We start from the raw sequence: 16,260 nt of genomic DNA, 5'->3' as shown, positions 1-16,260 counted from the left end.
AAACATCAAGTGTTGGGTTCTCAAGAAGTATCTTTTTGATGCATTGGTGACACCGGTTCTTCTTTATGGAGTTGAAGTGTGGGGCGGGAGCATCTCAAAGTCTACTTGGAAAGAGTTTGAGAATGTCCAAAAGCGTTTTCTTACAAACTTTATCCAAGTTAAGATACAAACACCATATATGCTCCTACTTCTTGAGTCGGGATCTCTTCCAATTGAGGTTATGGGCATGGAAAGGGTTGTGGAGTACATGATAAAGATGCGTCAAAACCCCTCACATCGACTTCCTACAATTGCATGGGAAGCAAGCAAAAAAGTTCAAAAGACGCATAAAAGCAAGATCTTGAGCACGGGATGGATGCAAGACATAAAGAAGTGGTTTGGGAGATGGGATGCATTACACTTGCTACATGATACTTCAATTGACTCTCAAGTGAATGAAGCTTTTCTACAACGCCAATGTATTACGGCTTGGGAGAAATCCGGTGGGTCACGCTTCATACATTACACCACCTATATTTCCCCCAACTACAAAACCATGTTCTTCGCTGAGAGAGGAAACCGTACTCACACTTACATGCTTGAGCCTATTCCCTTGTCCGCGATACGCACTATCGCAGCAATTCGGCTTAGCTCCCATTTCCTTTGATGCGATGGGGCAATGGAGAAGAGTCAAATCGATTGTGCACATTATGCTCACTGCAAGTTCGAGAGTCTGAGTACCACACACTACTAGAGTGCTCAGCTTTTGATCACATCCGAACTTGCTTCTCTCACATTTTCAGCCATAACTTAGACCTACACACTTTCCTCTCCCAGCCAAAGTGTGGGCTCTCCATTGCGACTCTCATCACTACAATTTTGGAGCATCGAGAGTCACTCATCAGCCATACACATACTACATCACATGTAACTTTGGTCCCATAGGTCATATTTGACCTCCGAGGATGATAATTAAATCTATCTATCTATCTCTCTCTCTCTCTCTCTCTCTCTCTCTCTCTCTCTCTCTCTCTCTCTCTCTCTCTCTCTCTCTCTCTCTCTCTCTCTCTCTCTCTCTCTCTCTCAAGCGCGCGCGTGCACGCACACACACACGTGAGGACACAAAGGAGAAGAAGATAGAGAAGGAGCAAGATCACTTCTTAGCATGCACCTCAAAGAATGGAGATATATAATTTTTAAAGAGTTTGACCCATTCACACATGGACGCCCACAGTGGCTGGTCGTTGCAAAAATACTGTAAAAATAAGACAAGTGGTGCACATCTCATCGACGATCACCTACACACCTATTGGACCGACAAACCCGGTCTATGACTCAAATAAGTAATAAGTCTTTCATCAAAGGTGATAGGGTGTTCGTAAGGGTTAACATCCCCCCTTCTTGATGTAGATTCCGTCCTCAAAAGCTATTGAGATGAAGCCCGTTCATCGAGGTGGAAGAGAATCTAAGATTGAATGTCCTTAGCCTTCTTTAAACATTGCAAAACCAACCAAAATTGGCACAATAATTGCATTCTCATATACAATAAAAAATCATATGCATTGAATAGGCACACAAATTGATTGGAAACAAAATATTAAACAATTTGTTAGTAGTAAAACATTAAATTATAATATGATCAAACGCTTAAGCATTTGTAAATGCCAAAAAATAAACAAGCATGTGGTTTCTAATTTAAGGGTTGAGAGGCACAAGAGGTCAACTATTAATACCATGGGCAAAATTTTCAATTCTCTCTGGTCAATTAAGCTGTTTAATCGCGAGAGCAAAGTATTTCATGTTTGAGGGTTAACTAGAGGTTATACCTAGAAGAGCTTCTAGTTAAGCTACAATAAAAGGAATTGCTTATGAAATCATCGCCTGAATTATTCCCTTTTCTTTGACCCCCAAAAATGTTTCACACCGAAATAATTTTTTATGTGTGTGCTTATTTTGTATTCCTTGGGCTTTTTCCTTTTCAAGAAAAAGTACCCACACGGGGAACCTTTAGGGCTCTAGTACTATAGGCAATACATGTGAGTGAAGTACCAAATTAAGATTTCATATTTTTGGCACTTTTGTTTTTTGTTTGTTTGTTTTTCATTTCCTTTTAATTTTGTAACTTTGGGGGATCATATTGCATTGTTACCCTCCCTAGGCTCATCACAATAGTAAACTCCCTTTATAATAGTTAAACTAAAGGTCAAGAGGGATTAAGCCCACTAGAAAGCACTAGTGCATTGCACACAACTTTGCCTAAATTGGATTAAGAACCTAAAGTAACCATTGACAATTAGGAAGGCATTTTCCATGGTATTAAGGGAAGATCTCTAACGCCTATCTTGGTCAAACTAGCTTAGTCAGACTGCTCGATTCCGGCTCGATTCTTCAACCTAAACAAGGGATTATGACAAAAAATTATATTGAATCTAATGCTTTATACTAACAAAATATGCTAAATATTATGCTACCAATCACAGTTAAACCAGACCAATATGGATGCTAAAAAGAAACAAGAGGCAATGCTAATGGACAAGAAACACCTGTTTGGTAGACACAATGGACTGACACGTAAAAAGCGGATGTACACCAAACCTTGTAGTACTTGCTCATTTTTTTGAAACAAGCAATGTAATTCAGCTAATGAGAATTTGTAATTGTAATATATTTTGTCATGCTCTCTTAGCCTCTCTGAGTCTACACCCTTGTAAGTGGCCAAATGGCCGTGGGAAAGTCTCCTTAGTATTTAAGTCAGAACCCTTAGTTTATACTAAAAAGATATCATTAGCTTGAAGGAGTTTGAACGTTCACTGTGAGAAGCCTCTTGCTGCTACAATTTGTAATCCACTTTTCTCCTGGACTAGTAATCAAAATTCATGTCCGAATAGCATATTGTGTTCCTTGTCTCTTGATCTACAATTTAAGTGTAACCATTCTCAAATTTGATGTGGTTTGTGGCGCATTGTTTGTGTGCTAAATGCATTGATTTGAGGTATTAAATGGTTGTTTCTTGATCTTTTGACCTTGGATAAGTGTTTTTATACTTAAGAGGGACCTTTGTGTATAGTTCTGTTTCACTTTTCTGCACATTTTTTGTGATGGATAGTGATTTATGTTCCCAGATTTTTGCAAAACTTGGTAGAATTGTGCCCCTAGATGTTGTAATACCTCTCCTTAAGTTGCGTTGCATTCCAAATTTGTTTGGATGCCGAAAAGGTGTGATGACCTAGAGCGATGAGATTGGACGCAGACTGATTCTCTGACTAGAAAGAGGTTGATTTGCTTTTGTCGTAGTATGAGTAGACCTCTAAGTTCACTTTGGTGAGATTGGAACTCTCATCAAGTCTCCGTGTCCCATCCTGAGTCGATTCCTTGCATATTGACATTATGTTAGTACAAAAAAGCTATGTTGCAGACGTCTGTATCGTGGCGACCCACTAACATTGGTGCCACTGTCGAGGAGCTCGATCCTTAGGTGGTGAGTGACTCAGTGTACAAAAAAATCCCTTCCAAAGCTTTTGACACCCATTCCGTTTACACATAGATAGTAAAGCAGCTAGATATAGGTTTAGTGCTTAGTAGAGACTGGAGTCCGAGACTAGCCAATGCTAATGCTACGAGTCACCCTTAGGTTACTTTAAGTCCTAAGGCCAAAGGCCTTAGGCATTTTGGATGTGAACCCAAAGCTCTCATAGCTATGGTCGTCGAGTAGACAGCGCGCAAGGCATGCAGAGTTGAGCCCGAGCGAGGTGATGAGAATTGGGTGCCACCCTTGTGTTCAGTGTTGCTCAGCGCGCCGTAGCCCTCCTGTTGAGCCTATCTTGGGCCGATTTTTTGCACCTTCACCCAGTGGCTCCTCCTTTCCAAGCCCCCCTGCACACGCTTTTTCACTTCGTCTTCCTCCCTTAGCAAGAGAAAATCTCCACGGCATGCAACATGCAAAAGCTTTCTTTGGCTTAGAATGACCACGCCCTCCTTTCCCAAAAAAAGCAACTTGGCTCTTGATACCAGTGTAAAGACTAGGGGAGACTAGTGCCTGGAATCCACCTCCCACTATATAGGCCAAGCTCCTAGCCCTTTGCCCTAGCTAGATTCCATTTCCACATTGCCTAGTCCGGCCCTTGGCCCAGTCCAAGACTCCCTAGCCTTGCCCTTGTCCTAAAAACATTGGAACAAGTTCTTTGCTTGGTAAGTTTAAGAATGGATAAGGCTACAAGCTATGGTTTTCATTGTAGTGCTTAATAATGTATGTTATATTCTATAGTGGGTACATTCATGAAGGTTGGCGATGCAATTTTGGGCTATCTTGTTGGATATGATGGCTTGGCGATGGAGTGTGAGTGTCTACAACAAGATTGCATCAACAAAAATCAAGATCAAAGTGTGTTTATGGCATGTGTGTTACCATAGTAGAGAGACTTCTAAGTGGGTTAGAGTGAATTCTTCATTTGGGTGATGTTTCACGAGATCAATGCAGACATAGCCACCTACATCACATCCATCACATTTCTAGGAGTCCATGGTGTTGTATATTTCACCCTTGAGTATATGTCCATCTATAGTACTTGGTTGGATACACCATGGCCAACCACTCCCTACACCACTCTTCTCCTTGCTATCCATGGGGCCTCCACCTACACGATGGCCACCAGAACATCTAATACCACCAAAAATTCCGCCACCAAGAATCTGAAACCAAATTTGTATTGTTTATTTCATATGAACTTAGTTTGTCTATAATGTTGCCTTCAAACTTTTCATTTGTTCTTCTTGCCATATTTAAAATTTGCAAAGGATTGATATCTATTTTTTGATAAGTGAGATTAGTGATTTGTGATTTTAAATAGTCGTTAAATTATATATAATTTAGCCAATTGTGTTTAATGTTGAAGTGACATCTTATTAAATGTCATATTTTACTCAAAAAATAGTCAAAAGACATGGAGGACACTCAGTCCTCTCTACATACATCCCCCCTAAGAAAATATACACTTTGTTTCCACGTAAGGAGTGTTAAGAGATAAACAAGGAGAGAGCTTGAGCTCTTACAAGCAAATACACGGAGATAGAGTCAAACCTTCTACTTCTTCTTGAAAAAAAACTTACAGAGCATAAATGAAAAAGTAAAACATAACAGGAAACTAGTACAATAGTCTAATGTGAACCGTTAGTGAGAAAGCTAGAGGTATAAGTGTGACATCACTCTAATAGGTAGACCAAGTCGGTGTAGTCTAGTTGTAGTATTTTTGGTGAAGATACATGTATCCACCATGTGCACCATTGATGATGTTTGTCGATGATAGTCATACAGGAGCGTTACATGTTGAGTGTGGAATCTCAACACTCCCCCTCAAACTCAACACCATCTCCCATATATGCCAAGCATTGCTCAAAGCCGTTGTAGATTTTGCATCTTGAGGGCCTTCGTGAAGATATCTACAACCTAAATATATGTCGTCATGTACTCAAGGACAATGTTGCCTAGAAAGACCCTCTCTTTCATGAATTGGTAATGCACTTCAGTGTGATTTGTCCTTGCATGAAACATCAGATTTCAAGCCAGCTATAAGTTTTTGAGGTTGTCACAATAGATGAAAACCGACCTATGTACTTGTACTTCAAAGTCCCAAAGTAGCAGCCCCAGTATGCTACTTCACATATCTCCACTGCAAAATCCCTATGCTCTACCTTTGTACTTGATAGAGCAATCATTAGATGCTTCTTGTTGCTACATGCAATAGCAACACTCCCAAGTAAAAACATAAATCTGCTAGTAAATGTGCACATAATAAGTAGATCCTTTATGCCCTCTACTTTAGCCACATTAACACCTCCAAAAAATCAAGTCATCCACATAGATGCATGTTACAACAATTCCTGCTTTGTTTTTTTGCACATACAATAAATGATCTACATCAAAGATCTAAAAACCCAAAGACATGAGGAATGCCACAATTCTCTCATACCAAGCTCTAGGTGTTTTCTTCAATGTATATAGAGTGCTTTTTTAACTTGCATACAAAGTTACTTAGCCTCATATTCACATAGCCTTGTGGATGCGCCATATATACAATGGGTATACAACTTCCTCCAAGTCTCCATTCAAGAAAGCATTTTGTACATCCATCTTTTTCAACATCCATCCTAAAGCCGTGTTTCTCTACCCATCCTAAAGCCACACAAAACTAATAAACACAGGAATAGTAGCCATCTATAGGGTTAAATGTCTCCTCATAATCAATCCCATATGTTTTTGCATTATTCTTGGCCATAAGCCTTGCCTTGTACTTGTTCACATTTCCATCATAATTGTGCTTTAACTTATACACCCATTTGCATCCAATTTCGTTCTTTTGTTGAGATGTCAAGCTCACCTCCTAGATGGCTACCATAAAAAATTATCATCATTGGAGTGCCTTGGTGTATACACACATCTTAACCAATGATACTACAATTGTACTACATCAAGATGGTCTACCTATCGGAGTGATGGTAGTACACTTATCTACTCACCTCACTCACTAGTGGTTTATATTAGACCGTTGTACTAGTTCCCCTTTTATGCTATATTTTCCCTTATTTTTTGTAGACCTCTTATCTTGAGCTAGTGAAGAAGAAGAGTTACAGTCTTTTGCCTCCATCTTTCTGTATGTGTATGTGTGTGTGTGTGTGTGTGTGTGTGCTCACAAGAGATTTCTCTATCTCTTGGCATGATATCAGAGCCTAATCGTGTCTGAGGAGCTTGGAGAAGTTTGGTTGTAGTGTGCACAGGTATTGTTTAGCATAGGGAAACAAGTGCATGTACACAGATTGTGGTTACAGATGGTAACCGACTATTTTTAGCAGACTGCTCAAAGACTATGTGAAGGGTTGGAAACATGTCATCCAACAATAATGGGCTTAACCAAGGTGTCAGTGGGAAGTTGGACAAGAACAACTTCCATGCTTGGAAGTTCAAAATGACCAATTTCGTTATGGAAAAAGGTTATGGGGACTACAAGTATGGAGAGCATGAAAAAACACCACCATTTCCAGAGGAAGGTGCAAGTGCTACACAAATTAAGACATTTAAATATTAGAACTAGAGAGCTTGGAAGATCATGTATTGTTTTTTTTTCAGTGTACCTGACACTATGATTGGGAATATACATGATGCTCAATCTCGTAAGGAGTCTTGGGACATTTTATTCAGTGTACCTGACACTATGATTGGGAATATACATGATGCTCAATCTCGTAAGGAGTCTTGGGACATTTTATTGTCATTCGATTGGACCAACACAAAGGCAAGAAAGCTACAGTTGAAGACTGAGCTGGCCGAATACTGTGCAGAAGCAAAACTTGTCCATCAATGACTATTCATCATTGAAGATAAAGAACGTATGTGAGTCACTTGCATAGATTGCTGTTACAATAAATAATGATGATAAAGTAGAAGTTTATTTGTGAGTTTTGGGTTTTCTGAGTAGAAACAATTTAAAATTGGCATCCATATTTGAAAGAACATTCCCTCATTTATAGAATTGGTGTCCTTATTGATTGCGGAAGACAAGAAAATTGAAGAAGACTCCTCTATGCAGGGTTGACGTAATTTTGAACAGGTCCTTTCCAACAATAGAGGAAGAGGAAGAGGACGTGATATAGGTCATGGACGAGGCCGAGGAAGAGGCAACCACCAAGCACAACAACAAAACAACAATCAAGGTCAGAACACAGGTGGTGGTCAAAGAAACATCTGAGACATGAGGAGTCCAAGAGTTTGTGAAAATGCACAGCGCAATAATGCAGGTCAACACATAAATTTAGTATGCATGGTCTTTTTGAACGTGACTGTCTAGAGAGTAGGAGGAAAAACAATTATGTAACCACTAGTAGGAATGCAAATGAGCCCAAGAGGCTATTTGTGGTGTAGCACATGCTGAATACTATGTTTGCAAATGTGGTAAAATCTAGTGATAATTTTTGGTATATGGATTTTGGTGCATCAAATCACATGACCAGCCATGGTGATTGGTTCAAGGAAATGCAGACTTTACAAAGTAGCGGTTATGTAGAGACTGGGGATGATATTGCACATCCTATTATGCATACATGAAATGTTCTATTGTCTTTGACACATGGTAAAGTGAAGTACTTGGCTAATGTAATGCATGTATTCAAAATTACAAAGAACCTGGTTTCTATTGGGCAAATGGTTGAGCAGGCTTTACAGGTCAAGTTTAACTCTGATGGTCTCATTGTTGAAGAGCATAAGAAGAATGTAAGTCTAGTTGCACAAGGAAAGAAAGTGGACAAATTGTTTACTTTGGATGTAAATGTGCCCAATGAGAATGTTGCCGAGTAGAAGCATGTTAACGTGTCACTGAATCTGCTGTTTCGGACAGTGCTAGTTGCTTGTGCTTGTTAGCATATACTAAAAATGGATGGGCAAGTTCTTTGTTGAATTTCAAATGTTCCATACAAAAATTATTTTCCTTCCTTGTGTGCTTCTATTTTCAGTTACTAAAGACGATGTGGGGACTCTCTCTCTCTCTCTCTCTCTCTCTCTCTCTCTCTCTCTCTCTCTCTCTCTCTCTCTCTCTCTCTCTCTCTCTCTCTCTCTCTCTCTCTCTCTCTCTCTCTCTCTCTCTCTCTCTCTCCTTCTCCTTTTGCATCAGGCATCCTGCCTCAGAGATGAGGTGTCAAATATGAGCTCTTTCTCTTGTTCCAACACACACCTACAGAAATGGAGAACCAGCAGCCAACATTATTGCCACTAGCTCCAATGTTGGAAATGGAGCCGTACTGTAATGTGATGGTAAGCAAATCTTATGTGTAGCCCACCCACTCCAAATGAAGTCATTGGTTTTGTTGGCCACATCTATAGTTTTGTGAGGGCATTTGTTCATAGTATGTGTGTATTACAGCTTCAAGTGTTGACAGCTATACATTTAAGTGATTTTAAGTAAGTAACATATTATGCACGTCTACAGTTCTCAGGAAAAAGCAGAAGAGATCCACTACAGGCAATGAATTAAAAGTCCCAAGATCCAGCTCTTTCTGTAATCAAGGAATATGAGAGAGTAAGAAAGAGGAAACAACGGGAGCAGAAACAAATGAAATTTGAGCGACAACATCATGCCCTCAGTGATGAGGAGAAAAAGAAAATCTCCTCCAAGATTGTGAGAGCTTTCAAGAGTAGGACTAAAGGTTTTAGTACAAAAGCAAAGTGGGAAATATGGAATCTTGTTGCTCAACATCCGCATGTTCGGGTGATCCATGATGATTCTTTTGAGGAGGAGGCTACTGTACAGTCCGCAATTGTCTTCAATGTCCGCAGCACACTCGCTACCGTCAAGCAGCCAGGTTCCAATGAGGATTTTTTTTTAAAAGAATGCAGCATTGTAGATGATGTTGACTTCAAAGGAAAACATGCCTATTGCAAAAATTTCCAGGGTCCTAAATGTCAATCATCGCACCTTGCACAAGGCAAGATCACAACAGGCAAAGCCTGATGTTGATGGTCGATTGTTTTCATTGGTTGCATGTCACAAGCAACACTGTCATAGCCCTACCACAGATGAAATTAAGGAATTGGTCTACACATTTTGGAAAGTGGAGACTCGCGTTTCACTGAACAAGAAGGATGTTTGTTGAAAGAGGATGGGGAGGAAAAGGTACATAGAACACCCTGTGCACCTCCTAGACGAGCCTCAAGTGATCAATCAAATACTTGTACCATAACTAATGCATTTTATGCATTGCATCTCTAGTGCATAGTAACTTGTATATGTTGATCAATAGCATACTGATCTGTAGACTTTTGCTAGTTAGCATATGGATTGTGCTGGTTAGGATATTGACTGTGCTAGTTACCATATGGAGTATGCTAGTTAGCATGCCTTGGGTTCTAAATAGGATACAAAGCTAGCTGGTTAACACAATAGGGATGCTAATTAACATACATGGTATGCTAGTTGCATACCTAGTATGCTCAATTGCATGATAAGTACGTTGTCTACTAGCAGAAAGTGATTATGCTAGTTAGCATATGGAGTTTGCTAGGTAGCATACGGAGTATGCTAGTTAGCAGGACTTGAGTTTTGAATAGTATACAGAGTTAGTTGGTCAACACAAAAGGTATGCAAGTTAACACCACTTATGCTAGTTAGCACCTAGTATGCTCACTAGCATGATGGGTATGCTATTTAAGACAAGGGTTAGGCTAGTTAGAACTAGCAAACTGACCTGGATATTCTAGTTAGCATATGGAGTATGTTGGTTGGCATATTGCTAGTTAGCATGCCTTGTGCTCTACCTAGCATATAAATCTAGCTAGTCAGCACAAGCTGTATGCTAATTAACATCATTTTTGCTAGTTAGCACCTAGTATGCTCAATAGCATGATGGGTGTCCTAAAGCATATACTAGTTAGCATAGTGAGTATGCTAGTTAGCATATGGATTATGCTAGCTAGCATATGGAGTATTCTAGCTAGCATATGGTCTGTGCTAGTTAGCATATGGACTGTGCTAGTTAGCATATGGAGTATGCTAGTTAGCATGCCTTGGGTTCTAAATAGCATACAGAGCTAGTTGGTTAACACAATATGTATGCTAATTAACAAACCTAGTATGGAAGAAGATCTCACCACCGACTTTCTGGATGATTTTGACATCGCTTGTATGGTTTCCAACAAGGATGACAACGCCTCACGGCTTCGAATTTTTCCTCTACTGATGAAAGTAGAGGCCAAATCTGGGTACAATGCTTTGCCCCAGGCTACCAAAATTCCATGGATGTGTTACGTGCTGCCTCTGTGAAGAGGTTTGGTGGGGGCACAACCTCGGAGAAGCTATGGCAGCTACTGACGGAATTGAAGCAGGGAGGTCTGCTAGAGTATGCCACTTACGAGTCCAAGTTTGTGGACTTATGGGAGAGATGGGTTGCCTCACTGGAGGAAGGAGAAGGAGCACCTAATTTCCTAAAGAAGGACCGTTTCATTGTTGGCCTGTGGTCGCCGCTTAAGGAGAAGGTGAAGGGAAGGTTTCCTGCAACATATGAGTTGGCAGTAGAGGTAGCCCGCCTTAAAGACAAGAACTTGCGCATGCAAGCAAGATTAAACAAGTCAGAGGAAACAAGCCTGGTGCGACCAACCCCAGTGACTGCAATAGCCAGTCATAGAGCCCAACCACAAGAGGCATCAGAAGAGCAACAAGACCTGTTGAGTCGCATCACTACCCAACTAGAGAGTTTATCTGTGCATCTGGTGTAGCAAGGGCATGCACCTATCAGAAATCCAGAACAAGGAAGAGGACAATGAAGGCAAAACCAAGAGTACCGCTGCTATAATTGTGGGGAAGACAGCCATGGTATATACTACTGCACACATCCAAGGAGGCAGAATTTCAATAGAGGAGGGAGACAGAATCAGATCTCTCCGCCAAGGGTGAGACCACCGCCGCCCAAGCAACCAATCTCACCTATTCAAGTCTCACCACCAGCCATGCAACCACAACTAGCCCTACCAGTTCAATTCCTACAACCACCGATGCAACCACCACCACAATCACCACTTACACTCATCCTACACCCACCACCAATTGGTACCAACACACCAAGTATCATTGGTCTTGCAAAAGCGGTCAAGATGAAGATAATAGAAGGAGGATCAAGCAAAAAGTTTATTCAAAGGACTGAAGCAGTGGAACAAGAGGCTACAGAATCAAAAGATGCTACCCCAGTGGGGGAGGTAAGTCAAGAAAATTGTGTTACAAATGTGAGTACATCTTTAACCCTGGATGAAATAGGCACCAAAGCAATCAATCAACAGCACTAGGTAGTAAGGGTAAGAAGGCGTAAAGTGTTGATCAGGCCTCGTTAGAGTAAGGTGAATGCAAAGAGCATGGAAGAAACAAGAGAAGAGCAAAACCGACCTGCTAGCAAGGCTTTACAGAAGATGGAAAACATATCAAGCAAAGGGAAGGGCTTTGAAAACAGAAGCCTGTGCACAAGCATGGACCAAGGATAGTGTAGCAAGCTAGAGGAGTCTTGCATCAAGGAAGTTTCACTAGAGGACCATAACAAAGAGGTAAGCAAGACTGAAGGTTTGGAGTTGGATATTGCTCCAGAGGCTTGGCAGTCGAGCAAGACTTTATTGTGTAGTGTCATAGACTTAGAGATGGGTAATGCCTCTAGTCTACTGAAAGGTGTTATAAACTTGGAGATGGGTAATGCCTCTAGTTTATGTGAGGGTGTTCAGAGTAAGTTTGATGATCAATATGTTGCCAACCTTTTAAGGATGTTCTAGACTCCTCCACAACGCAGCATTGTGTTTGCATGGGATGCATCAGACCTATGGCTATGGCTAGCCGCTATAACATATAGAGGTAAGATCAGCATGGAGATAAGAGTTAAGGAGCCATGGATAGACAAAAGGATGATAAGGTGCAAGAATGAAGGCCTCATTCAAAATTTGGTGCAATTTTTTACAAATAGTGCATCCTCTCTTTGGAGAGAGGTAAGTGGATCACGTTTGTATTTAAGCCGCAAGGTAGGTGGCTTACTATCAGCATCAAAAAAGACAGCTGACATGTTTGTGCGCACCCAAAAGAAGCATGATATGCTTGCAGGTTTTTCCAGTCATGGCAATAAGCAAGGTTCTGAAGACAACTGGAGCTCACCACACCAACAAGGTGGCCATATATGGTGGATTCTTGGCACACTCTTGGGAATCATAATTTTCAGTTCTGTCTTTGCAGGAGCCAAGATGCTCATTTCCCCTCTCGCTACTATTGGTGGTTACAAATTTGGTCCTATTTGGCATGCAAATTTATTATTCGAACACTGCAGATAATGATCCTATTCTTCACTTGGGATCCAGGAGGACAATGGCACAAAGTTTTGTATGCCATGGGCTTCCTGTTTAATCAATCGACACTATTCCAAGGAACAGGCTAGCACCCGAACCTGTTGCAGATTCATGAATATCCCAAAAATCCCACCAATGGCCAAATGGAATGGCTAGTTCAGAAGGCAACTCGATATCGGCCCCTACATATCAGCTGAAGAAGAATCGAAGTCAGGCCTAGAGACATGAATGCCTCTAGCCAAAAGGGCAGGACTAATGATAGCTGATTTTCGGAAATCAAAGAAAAAAAAAAGAGAAAAATGTTATTTTTCCTCTGCTGAAGCCTTGGCGACACTGTCGGAAGGCTCGGAAATGCCCTGGCCAACCTCACGGACCTAGCTCATCCATGTCCTAGCCTAACAGGCTGCCATCTCTCTCTCTCTCTCTCCCTCTTGTTTTATTCCCTTGGCGGGCCGTCGTAATTCTCTCTCTCTTTTTCACTATCTCTCTCTCTCTCTCTCTCTCTCTCTCTCTCTCTCTCTCTCTCTCTCTCTCTCTCTCTCTCTCTCTCTCTCTCTCTCTCTCTCTCTCTCTCTCTCTCTCTCTCTCTCTCTCTCTCTCTCTCTCTCTCTCTCCATCTCTCTCCCCCCCCCCCCCAATCCAGCTCTCTTCCCCTCTCTCTGAGCAAAGGCCCCGCGGGCATGGAAGGAAATATCCCACTCTCTCTCTCTCTCATTTTCCCTACGCACCTCCCTCTTCCCCCCCCCCCCCCCCCCCCCCCCCCGCCCCCTCTATATTCTCGGCAGACACTATCTCTCCCTCATCCATTTCACCCTCTCTCTTTCTCGCTCACAGCCAACAAGGCGGCCACATGCCCGCAAGTGGCCCGGGGCTGTTCATCACAGCCCATGCAAGTGGCCCGGCCATCCTCTCTCTCTATCTCCCTCGTGGCCTACAAGAAGCCAAAACACTCTCTCTCTCTCTCTCTCTCTCTCTCTCTCTCTCTCTCTCTCTCTCTCTCTCTCTCTCTCTCTCTCTCTCTCTCTCTCTCATCTACACACACACACACTCACACTCAGCCCTACCATTTCCCTGGCCGCTTTTCCCTCTCCCACTCTTCCCACCCCATTGACTCTCTCCCCTCCTCTCATCCTTGAGCCACCATGCAGAACAAGGGGATAATATTCCCTCTCTCTCTCACCACACACCACCTTACCCCACTTCATTGCCAAAACCCCCCCCCAACCCCCTCTCTCTTGCTCTCTCACACTCTTTGTCGGCCATGGGCCACCCCAAGCCTATCCTCTCTCTCTCTCTCTCTCTCTCTCTCTCTCTCTCTCTCTCTCTCTCTCTCTCTCTCTCTCTCTCTCTCTCTCTCTCTCTCTCTCTCTCTCTCTCTCTCTCTCTCTTCGGCATGTGCAGGCATTGTGCACCCATACACTCTCTCTCTATATAACACACACACACACACCCTCACAGCCCGCCATTCTCTCTCAGTTCTCTCTCTCTCTCTCTCTCTCTCTCTCTCTCTCTCTCTCTCTCTCTCTCTCTCTCTCAATTCTCTCTCTCTCTCTCCGGCATGTGCATGTGCCGCGCTCTGAAACTCTCTCTCTCTATCACACACACACACCCTTGCTGTATGCACACAGACACACACACACAATCCCCCCCCTCACTCACATGTCGCGTTCCCTGCACATTAGCCGACACACATATATACACACACACTCACACTCGTGCACCCACACATATATACAAACACTCACGCTCACGCACTCATACATACACACGCACGCATATACGCACACACCATTAAAATACACAAATAAAAAAGAAGAAACTAAATGCCATTGACATCGACGAAAGAAAGACAGCAAAATCTCGCGACACCGACACTGAAACAAGCAAAGGCGCCGAAGGGATGCCCAAGCCGACCCCGAAGTGATGAACGCGCTACACCGACGCACCAGCAAAGCTGCCATTCACCGGCAACGCGACCACGACACCCTTTGCAGTCAACCGTAGGTTATTATCATCATTTTTCAATTTTCACCCAAGCCTTGTAAAAAGATCCCAACTTGTAAATTTCCCTCTCTCTAGGTGATGGTCACAAAGGCCCACCTAGAGGTTTTCATTTTAATAACTCCCAGGACAAAGAAAGGGTCAACCACCCAGGGCCCACCGCCTTGCTTTGTCTCCCCGATTAACTTACCCTCATCAAACCGGGATTACCCTAATCCAAGCAGCCAACACCTATAAAAGGGTACTGAGAGGTCACTATCGGGAGGGGGGGGGGGGGGGGGGGGGGGGGGGGGGGGGGGTAGTTCATGAGAGTTCAGCACTTGGTAGAGTTTTAGTGGGAGGAATTGACACTATTGGCATCACGGGGAGGGGACTTGTGTGATGGTTTGTTTTGGGAATTGCACCATGTGAAGGGAGCTATGTCCACCTCTTGACGCCAATGGTCGATGCACACACACATACACATTCCTTGTAGCAAGTTTCATATCATCGAGTCGTCTTTAGAGAACGCACCAAGTAGATTCACCATCTCTTCTCTCTATCACCACGGTGTGCCACCTCGCCGGAAGGAAGGTCATTGTAATTACTGCAAGAAATAATTATCTCTCACACCCCCAAGGGTTTTCATCATTTGTCAATGCTCTCTCTCTCTCTCTCTCTCTCTCTCTCTCTCTCTCTCTCTCTCTCTCTCTCTCTCTCTCTCTCTGTGTGTGTGTGTGTGTGTGTGTGTGTGTGTGTGTGTGTGTGTGTGTGTGTGTGTGTGTGTGTGTGTGTGTGTGTGTGTGTGTGTGTAAGTTTGCGGTGTTCACATCACCGTTTTCTGCATCCTAGCCGCTCAAAGCTACGTGCCCCCTGTTCACTTTACCGTGACCGGCTCGAGGCGTGCCATCTGCTCCCAACGTTTTAGAGACCGTCGGGGTTCGTGTCTCGCTTTGCGCCCGTCACTAGCTAGCATAAACAGTATGCTAATTAGCATTACTTTGCTGGTTTTCAAGGAGAAGAGATGGCAGCTTTCTGTATACTGTGTATGCTGATTAGTATATTATGTTGTGATTGAGTGGAATTCTAATTAGCATACTATTTATGCCAACTGGCATAAATAGTATACTAATTAGCATACCCTTGTTGGTTTAGGGAAGAAGAGATGACAGCTTTCTGTATACTGTGTATGCTAATTAGCAAATCTTTGCTGGTTTCAAGGGGAAGAGATGGCAGCTTTCAATTCACTGTGTATTCTAATTAGCATATTGTTTATGCCAGTTGGCATAGGTAGTATGCTAATTAGCATACCTTTGCTGGTTTTAAGGAGAAGAGATGATAGTATTCTGTATACTGTGTGGTCTAATTAGCATACTATGCTGTGAGTGAAAGCTAGCACAAACAAAAATTCACAGTATGCTAATTGAAGGTATGCTATTTAGCATACTATG

This window comes from Adiantum capillus-veneris, chromosome 22, assembly GCF_014529385.1.
Source record: "Adiantum capillus-veneris isolate H3 chromosome 22, ASM1452938v2, whole genome shotgun sequence".
Taxonomy (NCBI): Eukaryota; Viridiplantae; Streptophyta; class Polypodiopsida; order Polypodiales; family Pteridaceae; genus Adiantum; species Adiantum capillus-veneris.
Note: the sequence above shows the minus strand (reverse complement) of the source record.